The sequence below is a fragment of the Trichomycterus rosablanca genome, chromosome 10, assembly GCF_030014385.1.
Source record: "Trichomycterus rosablanca isolate fTriRos1 chromosome 10, fTriRos1.hap1, whole genome shotgun sequence".
Classification (NCBI taxonomy): domain Eukaryota; kingdom Metazoa; phylum Chordata; class Actinopteri; order Siluriformes; family Trichomycteridae; genus Trichomycterus; species Trichomycterus rosablanca.
This window is the reverse complement of record NC_085997.1, coordinates 6201839-6224869: the sequence shown is the minus strand read 5'-3', so window position 1 is coordinate 6224869 and position 23031 is coordinate 6201839. Positions and strand designations below refer to the sequence as shown.

The window sequence follows — 23031 nt, the reverse complement described above, 5'->3', positions numbered from 1 at the left end:
TGGCCCCAATTCGTCTAAGACCAGATGCCCAAATCATTTGTAAACCACAATACCCGCTGAAGCCAGAAGCTGAGATAGGCATACAGCACACCATTAATGATCTACTGACTTGTGGCGTCTTGATTCCGACCATGTCTGCTTGGAACACACCAATTCTGCCAGTGGCTAAGGCTGGCAAAGACAGGTGTGAATACAGAATGGTCCATGACTTAAGAGCCATAAACAAAGTCACACATACTGAAAACATTACTGTCCCAGACCCCTACAGATCCCTGCAGAATCTGACTCCTGATCATTGTTTCTTCTCTGTGGTAGACTTAGCGAATGCCTTTTTTAGTATTCCCATTCCCAGTGACATTCAGCCAATCTTTGCTTTCACATACAGAAGCTAACAGTACACTTACACCAGATTGCCTCAAGGCTATAAGGATAGCCCGGGCATCTTCAACAAATGTCTGGTGGAAGACCTTTCTGTCTTACTGACACAGAACCTTTTGAGCAGTGACACCGTGTTGATTCAATATGTCGATGACTTACTAATTGCTTGTACTTCTGAAGAGCTCTGTTTACAGGATACTGTTACCATTCTTACTCATTTGGCGAACTTAGGATACAAAGTCAACAAAGCCAAACTGCAGATATGCCGACCTGTCGTGACATTTCTAGGACGGAGGGTTTCCAGCAAGGGTCACTCCCTGACTGCTGACACCAGAGTTTGCATCCTGAATCACCCGAAGCCAACTACCGTAAGTCACCTTCTGTCTTTTCTTGGCTTGACAGGTTATTCCAGGAATTACATTCCTAATTACTCAGGCTTGGTTGCACCTTTGAGGGCTGAAATTACCAGGTTAGGTCAAAGAAACCTAACAGCCAAAGTAGAGTGGACCAAGCCCCTTGAGGCTGCTTTTATTGAATTAAAACAGCAACTGACCTTAGCCAGTGACCTACAACAACCGAAATACTCTGACCCTTTCTATTTGGATGTTTCTGAAAAGAATGGCATTATAAATGCAGTTCTTTTTCAGAAAAGGGGGAGTGGTGTCAGAGCTGTACTCTTGTACCATAGCTCAAGATTGGACCCTGTGGTAACAGGTCAACCAGGTTGTGTCAGATACCTAGCAGCATTGTCCACAGCAATTACCAAAACAGCACATTTGGTAATGTGTCATCCTCTTATTGTCAATACAAGTCATGGTGTGACTGCATTTTTTATTTCCACAGCCTTTACCCTGTCAAGAGCGAGAAAAGACAGAATCAATAGTATTCTCACTTAACCTCATATCTCATACACTACAGGGAAAATGGTGAACATGACTGAAGGTCTGAATTCCGACCCTGATGCAGAACCACATTGCTGTGAGCAAATTACACAAAAACTGTTGAAGTGTAGGGAAGATTTGGAAGACACTCCTTTAGAGGACCCTGACTTGACTCTATTCTGTGACGGATGCTGTTACAAAGGGGACAAGGGAATTGTAGCCTCATATGCAGTAGTCAATCAGACTAATGAGGGTTTCATCCCTGTGGACTCAGGAATCATTGAACAACCAGCGTCTGCCCAATTGGCTGAGTTAGTAGCAATCACCAAAGCATTGGAGAAAGCTGCTGATCAAACAGCTAACATCTACACAGACTCAGCTTATGCCCATTCTGCGTTGCATCTAGATGGGCCGCAGTGGATAAGGAGAGGACTAGTGACTGCACAAGGGACACCCATCAAGCATGCAACACAGATTTTTAAGCTGTTGAAAGCAGTAAATAAACCAAAGAGAGTGGCTGTGATTAAGTGTAAGGGTCATTCAAAAGAGCCTGGACTAGTGACACTAGGTAATGATGCAGCAGATCAGGCAGCAAAGAAAGCGGGAGGGTACATTAGCCAAATGGTGGTGTTGGCATCAGAAAACTTGCCTGAGCTAAAAGAAGAGCAGGTAAGGGAAATGCAGAAAAAGGCAGGAGCATATGAAAAGAACAGCTGGTTAGATAAGGGAGCTAGTGTAGTGGAAGGACTGTGGAAAAGTAAGGAAGGATTGATTGTGGCACCATCACATTTGCTCACACTGTTGATGAAAGAAGCACATGGTCCAACACATGTAGGTACGTCCAACATTCTTGACAGTCTGATGCAAAATTGGTGGCATCCACACATTAGGGATATGGTGAAGAGGTTCGTGATTGACTGTGAGGTGTGTCAGAGCTACAATCCAAAACCAGGGTATAGAGTGACTGCAGGACGGTTTCCTGTCCCTGAAGGACCCTTTAAAGAAATTTGCATCGATTTCACTGATATGGGGATGGAACACCGAGTGAACGGCTATCGTTACATCCTAGTCATGGTAGATAGATTCACTAGGTGGGTTGAAGCAATCCCAGCCAAAAAGGAAGACTCTAAAACGGTGGTGAAATGGTTAAAAACAGAACTAATACCCAGATATGGAGTTCCCACTTTGATTCGTTCAGATAATGGGGTTTATTTTAATAATGCCAAATTGCAGGAGGTGGAAAAAGCTTTGGGGATAACACACAGATTTGGAGCTGTGTACCATTCCCAGTCCCAAGGGCTGGTGGAAAGGGCCAATAACACCATCAAGACTAAACTGGCCAAAACATGTCAAGGCTCCAAATTAAATTGGGTTGAGGCTTTGCCCCTGGTGTTGATGTCCATGAGAGCATCGCCCAGGAGTGACACTCACTTCTCCCCACACCAATTGTTAACTGGCAGACGCATGCCAGGGCCACCTAGAGACAGGGTGGTGAATAAGGCACTGGATTTGTGGGATGAAGAATTGGACAGCTACATGAAAGCCTTAACCAAGCTTATTTCCAGCATTAATCAACAGGTTAGGCCCAAGGACAAGAAGAAGGAGCCAGAACCAAAACCAAAGGTAAAAGTTGGACAGTGGGTAAGAACCAAGGTTCACAAAAGGAAGTGGGACAGCCCAAGGTGGACCGGTCCGTGGCAAGTGACAGAGGTCACCTCACATGCTGTGAAAGTCAAGGGTAAGAAAGGAAATCTGTGGCACCACATCACACATTGTACCCCTGCAGATCCACCAAGCAGAACCTGTGAAGAGACCAGAGAAGACCTGAGCAAGAATCTGCCCCTTTTCTGGCACGAGACGGAATTGCCAGAGAAACACTCAGGCTGGTGGGAAGAGAGATCAGGTGATGTAGTCACTGAAGGAGGTAAGTATATTGCCCATTGTATTGGTACTGATCTTGTTCCAGAAGCCGGAGTTGCAAAACAGATAGGAGAACAACTTGGAGTGAAGGACTTGACAACAGCTCCTGTGGGTAAATGCACAATACACAGTGAAAAGGGAGTGACAGTGTTTAATTTGGTGACTAAAACTCACTCAAAGGACAAACCAACATTGCAGAACTTCATCTTAGCTGTGCAACACCTGGCCGACTTACTTAAAACCTTAAAAGTACCTGAATTAGGCATTCCTAAATTGGGTGGTGGCCTGGACGGACTTGATTGGCGTACAGTCCGACCAATTTTGCAGGCTTTACTAAAGGACACAGGCACTAAGGTTACTATTTTCTATAGGGAATAGAGAACTCACTGCCTGACTAACACAATGCCTTTTCATCCACTAACAGATCCGTTTAATCAGGCTTTGAAACGATCAGGATGTGGATGCATTACCATGACCATTTTGGCAATATTGACCATATTATTGGTGGGTTCAATTTTCCCACTCAGTACAAAGGGGGATCAAGCACTAAAACTAAAACAGGATAACGATAATCTAGCTAGAGTCAGGAGAGCCCGACAGGTACCATCCATAAGGCAAGATGGAAACAACAAGGTAGCAACCATTCCATATGGGAATTCCAGCACTGCAAATATACCGATGAAAGATGATGGGGAAAAGGTAGTAGTGGTGGCAAGAGCAGAGTTGACTTGGAGGGACCAGCTGGCTATTGAAACGGGTTATGAAGAGACCAATACTTGGCTGGAGTGGATAAGGTACACAATAGGGGAACTGGGAGTGAAAAACTGTTTTGTATGTGCGGCAGCAAAACCCACATTAGCTACTCGCCCTGTTAAATCGAAAAACCTGACGTGTCTGACTTCTCTATTCACCGATGAGCCCAGGAATGACACAAATTGTAGGGAGCAGGGTAAACTATTCCCAATCACGGAGCAAACAACTCCCACTAGCGTAAAGGCATACAAAGGTGAGTATATTTGCTTTAAATCAGACAAAACTGGTGAAATAATTAACAGGGGCAATTTCCCTAGGGGTTGGTGCAATGAAACAATTCCCCTAGGGGATGATGGCATATATAATGATTACAAACTGTTCAATCAAACATCTGCAAGAGCTGACCTTTTGTGGTTATGTGGGGACATGAAGGTCAGATAAAGGCTGTCTGGTGTCTGGAGAGGGGAGTGCGCTTTGGTGTATTTGATTATGCCTTTCAGAATCTATCATCAAGAAGGTGTGAAGGACCCTGCAGATGTGATGAGACATCACCGCCAGACCAGAGAGGTGAAGCCTGGAGGATCTTTTGACAAAACTGTCTGGATAGATGGAATTGGAGTGCCGAGAGGAGTTCCTGATGAGTTCAAGGCTAGAGACCAGATTGCTGCAGGCTTTGAGAGTGTATTCTTCTGGTGGTCCACAATAAACAAAAATGTAGATTGGATTAACTATTTGTATTATAACCAGCAGAGATTTGTAAATTTCACTGTCCAGGCAGTGGAAGGACTTAGAGATCAATTGGACAAAACCTCACTAATGACTGTCCAAAATAGAATGGCACTAGATATGTTGCTGGCAGATAAAGGAGGTGTCTGTCACATGATTGGAACCACCTGCTGCACCTTCATACCCAACAATACTGCCCCAGATGGAACTGTTTCCAGAGCCTTGGAGGGGCTGAAGGCTCTCTCAAAGGAATGGAAAGAGAACTCTGGTATCGAAAATTGGTTCACTAAGTGGATGGAGAATTTCTTTGGCTCATGGAAAGGAGTAATAACGCAATTGGCTATGGCAGTTTGTGTGGGATTGGCTATCCTAGTGGTGTGTGGATGTTTTTGTGTGCCATGCATAAAGACCCTGATTGTGAGATTCATCAAAAGGGGGCAGCAGCAGGCGAAGTCCAGGAAACTGTACTCTACATGCAAACCGATGGGCCAAAAGAAAACTTAAAGAATGAGGAAGATCAGGAGTACTGGACTTAAACTTCAATGTTGAGTGTTTGTCTGTCTCGTTTGTCAATATTCTTCTGTCTAGATTGCTGATCGATGGACGACACCAAAGGGGGACCCCAAGAAGCAAGAATAGAAGAAAATGTCGTGAATTAATGTTTTGTGTGTATTTAGCTACAATACAACATATATAGGATAAAGGACATATTGATAGTTTAAGTAAATAGTAATGTTAAGTTGCAAAACACATAGGCACATATTTGATTAATGTAATCCTTGCATGATTGGTGATGGTTCAAGCTGTCCAAAAGGAGATCACTGAAATCAAAAGGGGGACCATGGATTTCCTGTCAACAAAAAGATATCATCATCAACACATAAGGGAATTTAGCTTACTTTGAAGATGTAACACATATAGGGAAGTCTCTAAAGGACTATACATTTTGAATTTCTTTGTGTAACTATAGCCTTCTGAAGCTCTTTGTTGAAGTGAACGCAATGTTTTGCATTCAAAGGGGGAATTGTTATAATATAAATTATTATTGGGCATTACAATATTGGTCTAAAAACATTTAGGTATTCAAGGAATGTGATTGGAGTTGTTCCAAACCGCCACGTGGCATAAAACCGGTTAGAACTGGCTGAGTGGAAGCCTGGAACAAAAGGAATACCTTATATGGAGTAGTACTACACCTGGCCACTAGGGGGTGGTGGTAAACTATAAATAAGAGCTGCGCGCTCTACACGTGGTCTGTTGCATCTCTTCACTCAGAGGCTTCAGAACGCAGCTGCTTTGTGACTTGGAGGACGAACCAACCTTTTTCTGAATAAAACTTTTAAAAGGACGTCACCTTGCCTCCTGATAAATTCGGATCGATTCTAACAAAAGATCCACGTTCTAACACTACCACTGGTTAAGGGGCAGATCGAAACGAGCAACTACGTATGCAATTTCTACATGCATTTTCCAATAGAAGTCAAAGACGTTGCAAGTGCAGTCGCCACACTTGTGATGGAGCACAAGCTACACCAAACTGGTAAACATCATGAGTTGGTGATGAACTTTCTTCTTCAGACTGGTTTTTAAATGAAAGTCAAAGAGAAGGTAAGAGCCTAGATAGCTCAGTCGGTAGAGCATCAGACTTTTAATCTGAGGGTCCAGGGTTCAAGTCCCTGTTTGGGCGAGTTGTTTCTTACTGCATTAGGTGAGCGGTAATGTCCCGTACTACGTGGTTTATTTAGAATGATGAAGAATTTGTACTTTGTGAGATATTTCTAAGTAAAATAGCATGTACTTGATAAGCTTGAAATAATTGCACACTGCATGTGTAACATGTTCTCCACACCAACTAGTTGTTTTAAACAGACTGTAGTAAATAGAGGACAGTTTAAATCTATATTTATGTGCAGCCTAATAATGCACTGAGTTTTAGATATTAATACCTACATATTTTATGTTGAATGACATGCATCATAATTTCAGTTCTTGCTTCACAGAGCTGCTTTGTTATTGCTCTGCACTAAACAGTTGGTATATCCTGCACTATTTTGGCTCTTACATAATGCAGCATCAACCCTTAAGTCAGTCTGTCAGTGGTACAAAGTTACGATTTGGTTCAGTTCGTCCTAAAGGCTGCGATAAACGTGAGTACGTGAGCTTAAACACGTTGAACCCCCACTTTATAATGCAGCATCAATGATCTGTTAGTACATTACAATTTAAAAAGGGTAAAGGAGAGTTCTTTATACGGGGAATTAGCTCAATTGGTAAAATCCTTGCTTCGCGTGCGAGAGGTAACGGGATCGATGCCCGCATTCTCCAATGCAGAAACATTATGATCGTTTAAAGGCAACACGTAACATCAGACTCCTTTCGTCATTGCTCACTGAAACGCTGCGTCAAAAATGAGGTCAGTTTTCGCTCTATTTTCATTCATCGTTTAGTTTAAAGACCTTTATTAATTTTTTTAATTGACAAACATGCAATAACTTTGAAACAATCTTGAAACAAATCTTTTCACATTATTATGTATGGTAGAGGGTTAAAGATGTAAATTTGTATAAAGCATGAGCTGTAGCTGCACGCATTCAGTTTAAAACACTGATGCTCGCCTACAAAGCCAAAAATGGACCAGCCCCAAGCTACCATCGCGGTCTAATCAAACCCCGCTCTGTACCACGCAACCTCCGAGCCACTAGTCTCGCTCGACTTGAGCCCCCACCCAGGACTAAAGGAAGTCAAGCATCAAGGCTCTTCTCTGTTCTAGCACCCAAGTGGTGGAATGAACTTCCTCTGTCTGTCCGAACATCTGAGTCTCTTGCTGTCTTTAAAAAATGATTAAAAACCCACCTTTTTACTAAGCACTTAAGCTGACTTGTACTTATTTACTAACATTTTTTTTCCATTTCCAAAAAACCCCCCAAAAAACCCCACTTTGGTTCTAACATGTTTCAGCAGATTTGTGTTCTTTGACTGTTGTTTACTAAAACTTGAGAAATTAAATGTTTACTATGGAAGCACTTCTGTAAGTCGCTCTGGATGAGAGCGTCTGCTAAATGCAGAAAATGTAAATGTAAAATGTTAGAAGTATCTTTTCATATTATTATGTATGGTAGAGGGTTAAAGATGTAAATTTGTATAAAGCATGAGCTGTCAGAAGTGAGATTCAAACCCACGCCTCAATGAGAGACTGTGACCTGAACGCAGCACCTTAGACCGCATCCTGACTTGCTTGGGTACCGTTGACACCACATCATATATCAATAGAAAGGGAGCCCCATATGAGCACTCCAACTGACCAAATAATGATTTTGGGTGGACCATTCTTAGCACTGTAACGGCACTAGCATGTTAGGGTGTGTTTTCTCTGATATGAGTGTATTAGGTACAGCCTTCTTGTTGGGTTTTTAACTGACTGGATTATGTGTTAATAACTCAAACCCTGTTTGTGCTGGTTGTAGGCTATTCAATCGACCACTAGATGTAGTGTAGTGTGTATTCGTGTTTCCTTAATTTCGTTGTGTTCTCCCTTAATGTAATTGCGTTCCACTTTAAAGAATTTGTGTTGTCTCTTAATATATTCGCGTTTTTCCTTATTGTTGTTGACATGTCAGCTTTTGTTTGTTTTGTAAATGTTATTGTGTTTTAACTCAGCGGGCCACCGTAATATAGATGGCATAATATGAATACAGTTAGAAAGTAAAACGATGTCGCATGCTGACCTGTGTGGAATACAACTAATGTATGTAGTACTAAGAAGTGTTTCTTAAGGGTTTTTTTGTGTGTTCTTGCTGGAACTGTTCTACAGGACAACGTATGTTAAAGTTTGTAATTCAAGTCACATCCTTGTGAGGGTTAACGCAATTTGCAGAATCCGGGTAGCTCAGTCGGTAGAGCCTCAGACTTTTAATCTGAGGGTCCAGGGTTCAAGTCCCTCTTTGGGCGAGTTGTTTATTACTGCATTAGGTGAGCGGTAATGTCCCGCACTTCATGGTTTAATTAGAAAGTTGAAGAATTTGTACTTTGTGAGATGTTATTAAGTGAAATACCATGTACTTGATAAGCTTGAAATAATAGCACTCTGTGTGTGTAACATGTTCTCCACACCAACTAGTTGTTTCAAACAGACTGTAGTAAATAGAGGACAGTTTAAATCTATATTTATATTTATATATTTATCTATACTTGAATTTATCACTGGGCCAGTGATAGCTCAGTGATTAAGGTACTGGACTAGTAAACAGAAGGTTGCCGGTTCAAGCCCCGCCACCACCAAGTTGCTACTGTTGGGTCCCTGAGCAAGGCCCTTAACCCTCAATTGCTCATTGTGTAAGTTGCTTTGGATAAAAGTGTCTGCTAAATGCTGAAAATGTAAATTTATGTGTAGCCTAATAATGCGCTGAGTTTTAGATATTAATACCCACATATTTTTTGTTGCCTTAAAGACTCACTTAAATCCTGATCTAATTTTTGAAGCTGCGATTAAGCGATGCCGCAACGAGTTTCATATTACATGAAACCCTTAAATAATCATAATGTATCTGCACTGGAGAATGCAGGCATCGACCCCACTACCTCTCACATGCTAAGCGAGCGCTCTACCATTTGAGCTAATTCCCCTTACGATGCACCTTTGTTCCCATTTTGGAGGTTGTGATATTACTTTAAACTTACCTTTTCTTGCCGCTCAGGTGGCGCAGCGGTAAAAAGAAACGCGCTGCAACCAGGGCTGGATTCTGCGAAGCGTCGTATCGAATCCAGCCTTGCTTTACCGGTTCGAAGCTGAGTGGCTATATGAGCAACGATTGGCCGGTTGCTCATGTGGGGGGTGGGACAAAGAACCGGATGTGGGTCTCTCTCTGTCAGAATGCGATTGCGTTCTCTGCCGGCTGATTGGAGGCGCTTACACAAAGATGGGAGGGGGTGCCCTTAGGGTGTGTCTCTCCGCAATGTGTGGGTGGCAAAGATGCATCTGGCTGCTGCTCGTGTTTCGGAGGGGATACGGGTTAGCTTCAATCACCTCCGTCAGGGCAGGGTTCGGCATAGACAGAGAGGAAGCACGATGCTAATTGAACAATTGGATGCGCTGAAAAAGGGGTAATAAAAATAAAAAAAACTTACCTTTTCTTTTTCATGTAATTACTGATATTTTACTGGATCTCTGCTGATATCTTGTGGGCCATATTGACTAATCAGTGAACATTAATGTTTCCTTGTATAATAAAACCATTATGCTTATTTAGCTTTAATTAGCTTTAATTATTAAATAGTTAATAAGATAGTGATGGTGAAACTAAAAACCTGTAATTACCATCACTAAGTGTTTTTACCATCACAACAAGATATGTGTTGGTAATGACATGTTGAGGTAATGACAGTTTTTACTTAGGAAAAAAGTAAACAGCTAGTATACAATGTACTTTACATACATTTAAATAATGTGAACATTTCAGTTGTAAAATACTGCTGTAACAATGTAAATAGACGCTGATAAACATACTTTATGATCAGGATGAATACATGTTTAAATTTCTCACACTTTTAGAGATCAAAAGCCTGGGTCCTGGCATCCATGCGGATGTTACTTTGACACGTACCACCTACCTCAGCATTGTTGCAGACCATGTACACCCAGTTCATGCAAACTGTATTCCCTGATGGCTGTGTCCTCTGAAGAAGTAAACTTGCATAAAGCATGAGATGTCAGAAGTGGGATTCGAACCCACGCCTCCAGGGGAGACTGCGACCTGAACACAGCGCCTTAGACCGCTCGGCCATACTGACACGCTTGCAAGGACCTAATGCCAATTACCAACATTACCCCCACATGGCCAAAGATTTGTACAAAGTGCTGAATCTTTTCACATTATTATGTATGTTAGAGGGTTAAAGACATAAATTTGTATAAAGCACTAGCAGTCAGAAGTGGGATTCAAACCCACGCCTCATGGGACACTGTGACCTAAACTTAGCGTTTTAGACCTCATCCTGACTAGCTTGGGTACCATCGACACCACCATTTGTACGAACTGCTTAATCTTTTCGCATTATTATGTATGGTAAATGTACTGATTGTAACCCATTTGCTGCACTGTACACTTTGTCACTAGGTTGTAAATCATATATCAATAGAAAGGGAGCCCCATATGAGATCTCCAACTGACCAAATAATGTTTTTGGGTGGACTATTGTTAGCACTGTAACGGCACTAGCATGTTAGGGTGTGTTTTCTCTGGTATGAGTGTATTAGGTACAGCCTTCTTTTTGGGTTTTTAACTGACTGGATTATTTATTAAGAACTCAAACCCTGTTTGTGCTTGTTGTAGGCTATTCAATCGTCCATCAGATGGCATAATATGCATACAGTTAATTTTGCGTTAGAATCAAGCAATAGAACACGAGAGGGAGTGTGTTATCGCGAATAACATCACGGCTGTGATTCGGTCGCAGCCGTGATGTTATTTGCGATAACACATGACCTCAAGTGTTCTATTGCTTTTATACAACAGTTTTTACAAAATAAAGAAAAAAAATAAATCAAAGAAGCCCTGAATTTCATAATAAATATGCTTTAATATTGACAATACCTTCTGCCAAAAAGTAGTTCCACAACGAATATAAAGTTTAACACTACAAAGCAGACATCCCAAGTTGCAAAAACTCATTTCAGGGAGGTAAGAACAACAAGAAGAAAATGGCAAGAACCTCCGAAGGAAAAAAATAAATAAAAAACCTCTTGCACACACCAAAGGATATTGGTGATAACAGAACTTTTAGGAGCTGCTAACTGGGCTATTAAACTAACTGTTCGCGTTACAAACACATTAATGTTCCCTACATAGTGCACTAGATTGTGTATCAGATCACGGATTCATGTTCCCTACATAGTGCACTAGACAGTGAATTAGACAACTGATTTATGTTCCCTACACAGTGCGCTAGATTGTATATCAGATAACGGATTTAAAACGCGATCGGGAAAAAGGTCTGTGTCGCCTGCGTGCGCGTTTGTGTGCATGAAGCTTGTCGTTACTGGCAACGCGTCAGCGGTGTAATACAGTTGTGGTGTGAAAAGGCTGTGCTGTTATCACGAATATCACTTCTCAACCAATCAGATTGTAAGGTCGGAACTAACTGTTGTATAAAGTAAAACGATGTCTGTTTCTATCACAGTTTCATCGCATGCTGACCTCTAGAATACAACTAATGTATGTAGCACTAAGAAGTGTTTCTTAAGGGTTCTTTTTGTGTTCTTGGTAGAACTGTTTCTACTTGAAGAACTCTTTAGTATAATTTAAGGTTCTTTGCTAACTCAATTTGAGTTTTATGGATTTTTTTTTCTCTTGCCACATATAAATGCACATAACATTTTAATGACTGGAAAACAATCGTGCAATTGATACAGGAAAAAAGGAAAAAAGTGAAAGAAAGGAATCTGTTTGTAATCTACCTGCAAAATTCTCCTCCCGAGATGTTTTTCTTTGTGTGTGTAAGCAGCAACATACTTCACCTAAAACTTTATATAATCGCCTTCAAGAGAGATAGCCCGGATCTCTACAGCCCGGATAGCTCAGTCGGTAGAGCATCAGACTTTAATCTGAGGGTCCAGGGTTCATGTTCGGGCGAGTTGTTTCTTACTGCATTAGGTAAGTGGTAATTTCCTTTACTACATGGTTTATTCTGAAAGTTGAAGAATTTGTACTTTGTGAGATATTTCTAAGTGAAATAGCATGTACTTGATCAGCTTGAAATAATAGCACCTTGTACAGTGTATCACAAAAGTGAGTACACCCCTCACATTTCTGCAGATATTTAAGTATATCTTTTCATGGGACAACACTGACAAAATGACACTTTGACACAATGAAAAGTAGTCTGTGTGCAGCTTATATAACAGTGTAAATTCATTCTTCCCTCAAAATAACTCAATATACAGCCATTAATGTCTAAACCACCGGCAACAAAAGTGAGTACACCCCTTAGTGAAAGTTCCTGAAGTGTCATTATTTTGTGTGGCCACCATTATTTCCCAGAACTGCCTTAACTCTCCTGGGCATGGAGTTTACCAGAGCTTCACAGGTTGCCACTGGAATGCTTTTCCACTGCTCCATGACGACATCACGGAGCTGGCGGATATTCAAGACTTTGCGCTCCTCCACCTTCCGCTTGAGGATGCCCCAAAGATGTTCTATTGGGTTTAGGTCTGGAGACATGCTTGGCCAGTCCATCACCTTTACCCTCAGCTTCTTCAATAAAGCAGTGGTCGTCTTAGAGGTGTGTTTGGGGTCATTATCATGCTGGAACACTGCCCTGCGACCCAGTTTCCGGAGGGAGGGGATCATGCTCTGCTTCAGTATTTCACAGTACATATTGGAGTTCATGTGTCCCTCAATGAAATGTAACTCCCAAACACCTGCTGCACTCATGCAGCCCCAGACCATGGCATTCCCACCACCATGCTTGACTGTAGGCATGACACACTTATCTTTGTACTCCTCACCTGATTGCCGCCACACATGCTTGAGACCATCTGAACCAAACAAATTAATCTTGGTCTCATCAGACCATAAGACATGGTTCCAGTAATCCATGTCCTTTGTTGACATGTCTTCAGCAAACTGTTTGCGGGCTTTCTTGTGTAGAGACTTCAGAAGAGGCTTCCTTCTGGGGTGACAGCCATGCAGACCAATTTGATGTAGTGTGCGGTGTATGGTCTGAGCACTGACAGGCTGACCCCCCACCTTTTCAATCTCTGCAGCAATGCTGACAGCACTCCTGCACCTATCTTTCAAAGACAGCAGTTGGATGTGACGCTGAGCACGTGCACTCAGCTTCTTTGGACGACCAACGCGAGGTCTGTTCTGAGTGGACCCTGCTCTTTTAAAACGCTGAATGATCTTGGCCACTGTGCTGCAGCTCAGTTTCAGGGTGTTGGCAATCTTCTTGTAGCCTTGGCCATCTTCATGTAGCGCAACAATTCGTCTTTTAAGATCCTCAGAGAGTTCTTTGCCATGAGGTGCCATGTTGGAACTTTCAGTGACCAGTATGAGAGAGTGTGAGAGCTGTACTACTAAATTGAACACACCTGCTCCCTATGCACACCTGAGACCTAGTAACACTAACAAATCACATGACATTTTGGAGGGAAAATGACAAGCAGTGCTCAATTTGGACATTTAGGGGTGTAGTCTCTTAGGGGTGTACTCACTTTTGTTGCCGGTGGTTTAGACATTAATGGCTGTATATTCAGTTATTATTATTATTTTTCTTAAATTTTTACCCCTTTTTCTCCCCTTTTAGCACATCCAATTGTTCAATTAGCATCGTGCTTCCTCTCTGTCTATGCCGAACCCTGCCCTGACGGAAGTGATTGAAGCTAACCCGTATCCCCTCCGAAACACGAGCAGCAGCCAGATGCATCTTTGCCACCCACACATTGATGAGTTTGGCGCCACCTAGCGTTGCATGCGGAGAGACACACTCTAAGGGCACCCTCTCTCATCTCTGTGTAAGCACCTCCAATCAGCCGGCAGAGAACGCAATCGCATTCTGACAGAGAGAGACCCACATCCGGTTCTTTGTCCCACCCCCCACATGAGCAACCGGCCAATCGTTGCTCATATAGCCACTCAGCTTCGAACCAGTAAAGCAAGGCTGGATTCGATACCACGCTCTCAGAATCCAGCCCTGGTTGTAGCGTGTTTCTTTTTACCGCTGCGCCACCTGAGCGGCTATATTGAGTTATTTTGAGGGAAGAATAAATTTACACTGTTATATAAGCTGCACACAGACTACTTTTCATTGTGTCAAAGTGTCATTTTGTCAGTGTTGTCCCATAAAAAGATATACTTAAATATCTGCAGAAATGTGAGGGGTGTACTCACTTTTGTGATACACTGTATGTGCAACATGTTCTCCACCCCAACTTGTTGTACGCCAAGCTGTTTCAAACAGACTGTAGTAATTGCACTACATTAAACAGTTGGTATATCCTGCACTATTGTGGCCCTTACATAATGCAGCATCAACACTCTGTTAGTACATTACAATTTACAAAGGGTCCTTCGTAAGGGGAATTAGCTTAAATGGTAGAGCGCTTGCTTAACACGCGAGAGGTAGAGGGATCTATGCCCGCATTCTCTAGTGTACAGACATTGTGATAATTTAATGGCATCACGTAATACGAAAGTCAATGCGTCATTGCTCACTGAAACTATATCTTTTCAGATTGTTATGTATGGTAGGGGGTTAAAGATGTAAATTTGTATATAGCATGCGCTGTCAGAAGTGGGATTCGAACCCACGCCTCCAAGGGAGACTGTGACCTGAACACAGCACATTAGACAGCTCGGCCATGCTGACTAGTGAGTACTTTTGGCAATATAGTGTATTAAGTGACTTCAAAAGAGTCGAAACAGGTATAAAACCTTTTTATATGAATTGAAGTTTTACAGGACAACGTATGTTAAAGTTTGTAATTCAAGTCACGTCCTTGTGAGGATTAAAGCAGGTTGCAGAGCCCGGATAGCTCAGTCGGTAAAGCATCAGACTTTTAATCTGAGGGTTCAGGGTTCAAGTCCCTGTTCAGGCAAGTTGCTTCCTACTGCATTAGGTAAGCATTAATGTCCCGTACTACGTGGTTTGTTTAGAATGATGAAGGAATTTGTACTTTGTGAGACGTTTGTAAGTGAAATAGCATGTACTTGATCAGCTTGAAATAATAGCACACTGTATGTGTAACATGTTCTCCACACCATCTAGTTGTACGTCCAGCTGTTTCAAACAGATTGTAGTAAAAAGAGGACAGTTTAAATCTATATGTACAGGTCCTTCTCAAAAAATTAGCATATTGTGATAAAGTTCATTATTTTCCATAATGTAATGATAAAAATTAAACTTTCATATATTTTAGATTCATTGCACACCAACTGAAATATTTCAGGTCTTTTATTGTTTTAATACTGATGATTTTGGCATACAGCTCATGAAAACCCAAAATTCCTATCTCAAAAAATTAGCATATTTCATCCGACCAATAAAAGAAAAGTGTTTTTAATACAAAAAAAGTCAACCTTCAAATAATTATGTTCAGTTATGCACTCAATACTTGGTCGGGAATCCTTTTGCAGAAATGACTGCTTCAATGCGGCGTGGCATGGAGGCAATCAGCCTGTGGCACTGCTGAGGTGTTATGGAGGCCCAGGATGCTTCGATAGCGGCCTTAAGCTCATCCAGAGTGTTGGGTCTTGTGTCTCTCAACTTTCTCTTCACAATATCCCACAGATTCTCTATGGGGTTCAGGTCAGGAGAGTTGGCAGGCCAATTGAGCACAGTAATACCATGGTCAGTAAACCATTCACCAGTGGTTTTGGCACTGTGAGCAGGTGCCAGGTCGTGCTGAAAAATGAAATCTTCATCTCCATAAAGCTTTTCAGCAGATGGAAGCATGAAGTGCTCCAAAATCTCCTGATAGCTAGCTGCATTGACCCTGCCCTTGATAAAACACAGTGGACCAACACCAGCAGCTGACATGGCACCCCAGACCATCACTGACTGTGGGTACTTGACACTGGACTTCAGGCATTTTGGCATTTCCTTCTCCCCAGTCTTCCTCCAGACTCTGGCACCTTGATTTCCGAAAACAGTACTTTGGACCACTGAGCAACAGTCCAGTGCTGCTTCTCTGTAGCCCAGGTCAGGCGCTTCTGCCGCTGTTTCTGGTTCAAAAGTGGCTTGACCTGGGGAATGCGGCACCTGTAGCCCATTTCCTGCACACGCCTGTGCACGGTGGCTCTGGATGTTTCTACTCCAGACTCAGTCCACTGCTTCCGCAGGTCCCCCAAGGTCTGGAATCGGCCCTTCTCCACAATCTTCCTCAGGGTCCGGTCACCTCTTCTCGTTGTGCAGCGTTTTCTGCCACACTTTTTCCTTCCCACAGACTTCCCACTGAGGTGCCTTGATACAGCACTCTGGGAACAGCCTATTCATTCAGAAATTTCTTTCTGTGTCTTACCCTCTTGCTTGAGGGTGTCAATGATGGCCTTCTGGACAGCAGTCAGGTCGGCAGTCTTACCCATGATTGCAGTTTTGAGTAATGAACCAGGCTGGGAGTTTTTAAAAGCCTCAGGAATCTTTTGCAGGTGTTTAGAGTTAATTCGTTGATTCAGATGATTAGGTTAATAGCTCGTTTAGAGAACCTTTTCATGATATGCTAATTTTTTGAGATAGGAATTTTGGGTTTTCATGAGCTGTATGCCAAAATCATCAGTATTAAAACAATAAAAGACCTGAAATATTTCAGTTGGTGTGCAATGAATCTAAAATATATGAAAGTTTAATTTTTATCATTACATTATGGAAAATAATGAACTTTATCACAATATGCTAATTTTTTTAGAAGGACCTGTATGTGCAGCCTAATAATGCACTGAGTTTTAGATATTAATACCCACATATTTTATGTTGAATAACATGCATTATAATTTCAGTTCTTGCTTCACAGAGCTGCTTTGTTATTGCACTGCACTAAACAGTTGGTATATCCTGCACTATTGTGGCCCTTACATAATGCAGCATCAATGCTCTGTTAGTACATTACAATTTACAAATGGTAAAGGAAGGTCCTTCATAATGGGAATTAGCTCAAATTGTGGAGCGCTCGCTTAGCATGTGAGAGGTAGTGAGATCGATGCCCGCGTTCTCCAGGTTTTAAAATTATGTAGAGAAACAGATGGACTACAGTCAGTAATTGTAGAACTACAAAGTGCTTCAATATGGTAAGCGGAGCTGATAAAATGGACAGTGAGTCTAGAAACAAGGAGGTTGTTTTAATGTTATGTTCTAACCTGTAATAAATTGCATTTCTGAAAATGTCCACTAGGTGGAGGCAAACCCCAAATTTACAAAATTGCTCCTGATGACTTTATTGTTTATTGAAACACAACATTTCCATCACAGATCTGCTTCAAACTTAGGGAAATCCGCTGTCAGAACTCGGACACAGTCTCTATGTTCAAGTCTAGATTGAAAACATATTTATTTACTCAGGCTTTTGATTGGTCTTTTCAAACTAAACAAGCAAACCTAGTTATGCTGTAATAGTTAGGGGTGCTGGAGTCTAATCCTGTAAAACTCTCTGATATTTTACTCTTAACGATTTCACATTGTAACAACATCTTCTGTTGTTTTAACCCGAGGAGGCTCTGACGGAAACCTGTTCACCCTCTCGAGGTTAAAGACTGCAAGTCGAGACTGCAGTGCCAATAATGCTGCTCCTACTAGATGTGACGGAAAACCTGGCGTGTTTGCACCAAAAATGTCCAGAACTTAAAACGGACTTTATCACAGACTGGACTGAACAATGAAGAACTTACATTATTTTTTTGCTAGTTACAACTTTCAGTTCAATTTTATTTTGTGTTTGTATGATTTGTGTAAATCCTATTTATTTAAAATATCCTCCAGGCCACCCAAGAAGGACTTTTATACAACAGTTTTTACAAAATAAAGAAAGAAAATAAATCAAAGAAGCCCTGAATTTTATAATAAATATGCTTTAATATTGACAATACCTTCCGCCAAAAAGTAGTTCCACAACGAATATAGAGTTTAACACTACGATCGGGAAAAAGGTCTGTGTCGCCTGCGTGCGCGTTTGTGTGCATGAAGCTTGTCGTTACTGGCAACGCGTCAGCGGAGTAATACAGTTGTGGTGTGAAAAGGCTGTGCTGTTATCACGAATATCAGCACGGTTAGAACGCTTCTCAACCAATCAGATTGTAAGGTCGGAACTAACTGTGGTATAAAGTAAAACGATGTCTGTTTCTATCACAGTTTCATCGCATGCTGACCTCTAGAATACAACTGATGTATGTAGCACTAAGAAGTGTTTCTTAAGGATTTTTTTGTGTTCTTGGTAGAACTGTTGCTACTTGAAGAACCCTTTAGTAGAATTCAAGGTTCTTTGCTAACTCAATTAGATTTTTATGGATTTTTTTTTCTCTTGCCACATATAAATGCACATTACATTTTAATGACTGGAAAACAATCGTGCAAAATTCTCCTCCAGAGATGTTTTTCTTTGTGTGTAAACAGCAACAGCCTTCACCTTTAAAGCACCTTTAAAACCCCCTTTAGCCTTTTGTAAATTGTAATGTACTATCAGAGCGTTGATGCTGCATTATAAAGTGAGAGTGCAACGTGTTTAAGCTCACATACTCTTTTCTGTATTATACCTTGCTTTTAAACCATCACAGACTCTATTTATCGCAGCCTTTAGGACGATCTAAACCCAATCAAAACTGTCTTTGTACCACTGATAGACTGACTTAAGGGTTGATGCTGCATTTTAAAGGGAATGTCGTGAGTTTCAGCTGTTCATCTTCTATGAAGCAGTTTCACCAGAAGAAAAACCATTAAAAAGTCACGTACCTCTACTTTAACAAAAAGTCATTTCAGATAAAACTCCGAGACATTTCAAAATTGGAGAATTATAAATTATTGTGTGTTTGTGTAGCCCAATAAAAATTTGGGCATAACTAATATTTTGTTTATGTTAATTTATAACTAGTAAATAAGTTGTTCTTATTTGTTCTGTAAATAATGTTCTGGTTGTTTTATGCTGTTTAAAGTAAAGTGTATGTATAGCCCTCCCTTGATTTATTTTTAAGCCAATCAGCATGAACTGTCACAGGTTGGGAAAAGAGCGGGAGAAAGTGGGTGGAAAAGAAGAAAAAAGTGTCATGTAAGCGGGTAAAACACCTGTTTAGGATTTATCTCTCTTGATGCATTAAGACAAACGGACAGTGAGTCTTATATTAACATCTTGCAGTCGATTAGTGACATTGTTTATGCTGTATCAGCCGTGAACTTCGTCTCTTGAGTTTTCGCGCATGGACATTGAAGGCAGTACGCTTCCTCAGCAACTGTGATGATTACAGTGGATTAAAAGCATCGGATAAACTCTGATTGTTTCATCCAAGATCAAAAGGAAAAAGACTGGTGGATTTTTTCTGTTTCATCCATGTAAACAAAGAACGTGGACAGCTCCACCACAACCGACCAAATATACTTCGTGATCTGTGCTGATTGGGACTATTAGGTTGGATCAGGCCTGCAACGGTAATTTTGGGTACCCTTTTTTTAGTTAGTTATTTACCTAACTTAGGAGAGATTGATAATGTTTTGAATATTACTGATGGTAATTTGAGTGAATCTGTATTATAACATTTTTGTAAAATATATTGGGGTTTGAAATGCATATTAATGATTGTGTAAATGAGTAAATAGTTAATTTGTTTAAGTATTATTAATGTGTACAAGTTTGGTATGTGAGTCAGGGATAATGTTAATACAGTTTTGTGTAAGGGGAATTAGCTCAAATAGTAGAGCGCTCGCTTAGCATGCGAGAGGTAGTTGGATCGATGCCCACATTCTCCAGTGCACAAACATTATGATCATTTTGCAATCTGAAAAGATGAAATTACGGTAAAATTCGTTGCAGCATCAACCATAAGGCTAGTCTGTCCGTGTTACAATGTCAGTAACACCCTATTTACGCTCAAACAGTTTTGTTTACATACCTTTTTTGTTTTGTTTTGACAGAAACGCATAAACTTATAATTTTTTATAATGTTTTATTATTTGATACTGTTACAATTGATACATTATAAAGTATTGTACATATTTAAGTTCGGTGGCATAATTGGCTTGCTTTTAAAAACGACTACAGTGCGCCATCTACAGGCCATTCTTGGTACGTCTTGTTAAACCGTAGCCAATGTAAAACTGGTGCCCACACTTCTGTGGCTTGGGATCTACTATTTCAGTCAACAGGTCATCGGGATCTACTTTTTAAAAAGGTTGGCCTGATCATTTTTCAAGAATGCTTTAAAGCTTTTTTAAATGCGCTTCATTTGCCTGTATTGATATTCAGCATTACAGGGCAAGCGTGGGTCCAGTGTCACGAACACTGGGCTCGAGACAAAAATACACCCTGGACAGGGCGCGTCAAACCATCGCAAAGCATCACACACTAATTTATCCACTCACTCACACATACAGGTGCAATTTAGAGCAGCAATTACACCTACTGGCACGTTTTCATACCCGGAGGAAAGCCACGCATACATGGTGAGTATACACCGATCAGCCATAACATTAAAACCACTTCCTTGTTTCTGCACTGACTGTCCATTTTATCAGCTCCACCATATAGAAGCACTTTGTAGTTCTACAATTACTGACTGTAATCCATCTGTTTCTCGACATCCTTTTTTATCCCCCTTTTATGGTGTTCTTCAATGGTCAGGACTCTCCCAGGACCACTACAGAGCAGCTATTATTTGGGTGGTGGGTCATTCTCAACACTGCAGTGACACTGACATGGTGGTGGTGTCTTTGTGTGAGTTGTACTGGTATGAGTGGATAAGACATAGCAGCGCTGCAGGTTTTTAAACACCTCACTGTCACTGCTGGACTGAGAATAGTCCACCAACCAAAAACATCCAGCCAACAGCGCCCTGTGGGAAGTGTCCTATGACCACTGATGAAGGTCTAGAAGATGACCAACTCAAACAGCAGCAATAGATGAACGATCGTCTCTGACTGTCTCTACAAGGTGGACCAACTAGGTAGGAGTGTCTAATAGAGTGGACAGTGAGTGGACACAGTATTTAAAAACTCCAGCAGCGCTGCTGTGTCTGATCCACTCATACCAGCACAACACACACTAACACACCAACACCATGTCAGTGTCACTGCAGTACTGAGAATGATCCTCCACCTAAATAATACCTGCTCTGTAGTGGTCCTGTCAATAATTGTAGAAATTCAAAGTGCTCCTATATGGTAAGTGGAGCTGATAAAATAGACAGTGAGTGTAGAAACAAGGAGGTGGTTTTAATGTTATGGTTGATTAGTGTAAACTCACACACTGCTGTATGTGCTTGCATGACTGTAAGACGAGTTTTCAGTGCATTACCGTAATATCCATAAAATGTGTCCTTGCGATTTCAGTGCAGCAAAGTTTGTGTAGAGACTGCAGCAGCGGATACTGTGTTTGTTTTGATTTTGAGGTCATACTTTATTAACAAGGTAAGTTTATTTTTTAAAGAAAAGTTTGTGTATATTAGCTTCTGGATATTTTCGGATGCTACGGACAAAACTGTGTTGTACTGCTATGATGATACGACTATGTTCCAAACCCTTTTAGACTCTTCCACCACCGTTAGCGCTTCTCTCAGTTAGTTTAGCTCTTTACATATATTATCTACTGTATCCCTTATCTTTACAAACCCAATTCCAAAAATGTTTAGACAGAAGGGAAAATGTCAATGTAATAGACAGTTTGTAAAAGATGTCATTTATATTCTAGCATACAAACATACATCGCTCCAAAATATGAATGAACGCTTCAGTCAGGGTTGCCAGATTGCGCATTTAAAAGCCGCCAAAATGAATGGAAAACCGCCCAACATACTCACGAAAAACAGCCGATAATCAGCGCTTAAACAATATTAAACCAGTTAAACATGATCTACTACTGCTGATATCTCACAAATCAGTGATTATAAATTATTAATGGCATTTGAAATAATAAAAAACTAAGACTAACTAGTACTAAGATTTGTACTAACTTTTATATCTTTTCACATTATTATGTATGGTAGAGGGTTTTACATTTTACATTTACATTTACATTTACATTTTCTGCATTTAGCAGACGCTCTTATCCAGAGCGACTTACAGAAGTGTTAAAGATATAAAAGGGTTATCTATTGTAAGCTGTAAAAGGGTTGAACCTGGATAGCTCAGTCGGTAGTGCGTCAGACTTTTAATCTGAGGGTCAAGTGTTCAAGTCCCTGTTCGGGAGAGTTGGTTCTTACTGCATTAGGTAAGCGGTAATGTCCTGTACTACATGCTTTGTTTAGAATGATGAAGAATTTGTACTTTGTGAGTTGTTTGTAAGTGAACTAGCATGTACTTCATAAGCTTAAAATAATAGCACACTGTATGTGTAACATGTTCTCCACACCAACTAGTTGTTCGCCCAGCTGTTTCAAACAGACTGTTGTAAATAGAGGACCGTTTAAATCTATAATTACATTTACATTTTACATTTTCTGCATTTAGCAGACGCTCTCATCCAGAGCGACTTACAGAAGTGCTTCCATAGTAAACATTTCATTTCTCAAGTTTTAGTAAACAACAGTCGAAGAAAACAAATCTGCTGAAACCTGTTAGAACCAAAGTGTTTTTTTTTTTTTTTTTGGAAATGGAAAAAATTTTTTAGTAAATAGGTACAAGTCAGCTTAAGTGCTTAGTAAAAAGGTGGGTTTTTAATCGTTTTTTAAAGACAGCAAGAGACTCA

The 23031-nt window shown here is 40.9% G+C and overlaps 2 non-coding genes across 2 annotated transcripts; one reads left to right on the top strand and one right to left on the bottom strand.

The window, feature by feature from the left end:
* Nucleotides 1-6272: 6272 nt before the first annotated feature.
* Nucleotides 6273-6345, top strand: trnak-uuu (transfer RNA lysine (anticodon UUU)). Its single transcript has one exon. It is a non-coding gene; the product is annotated as a tRNA-Lys (tRNA).
* A 4017-nt stretch (nt 6346-10362) lies between these two features.
* Nucleotides 10363-10445, bottom strand: trnal-cag (transfer RNA leucine (anticodon CAG)). Its single transcript has one exon. It is a non-coding gene; the product is annotated as a tRNA-Leu (tRNA).
* Nucleotides 10446-23031: the final 12586 nt, after the last annotated feature.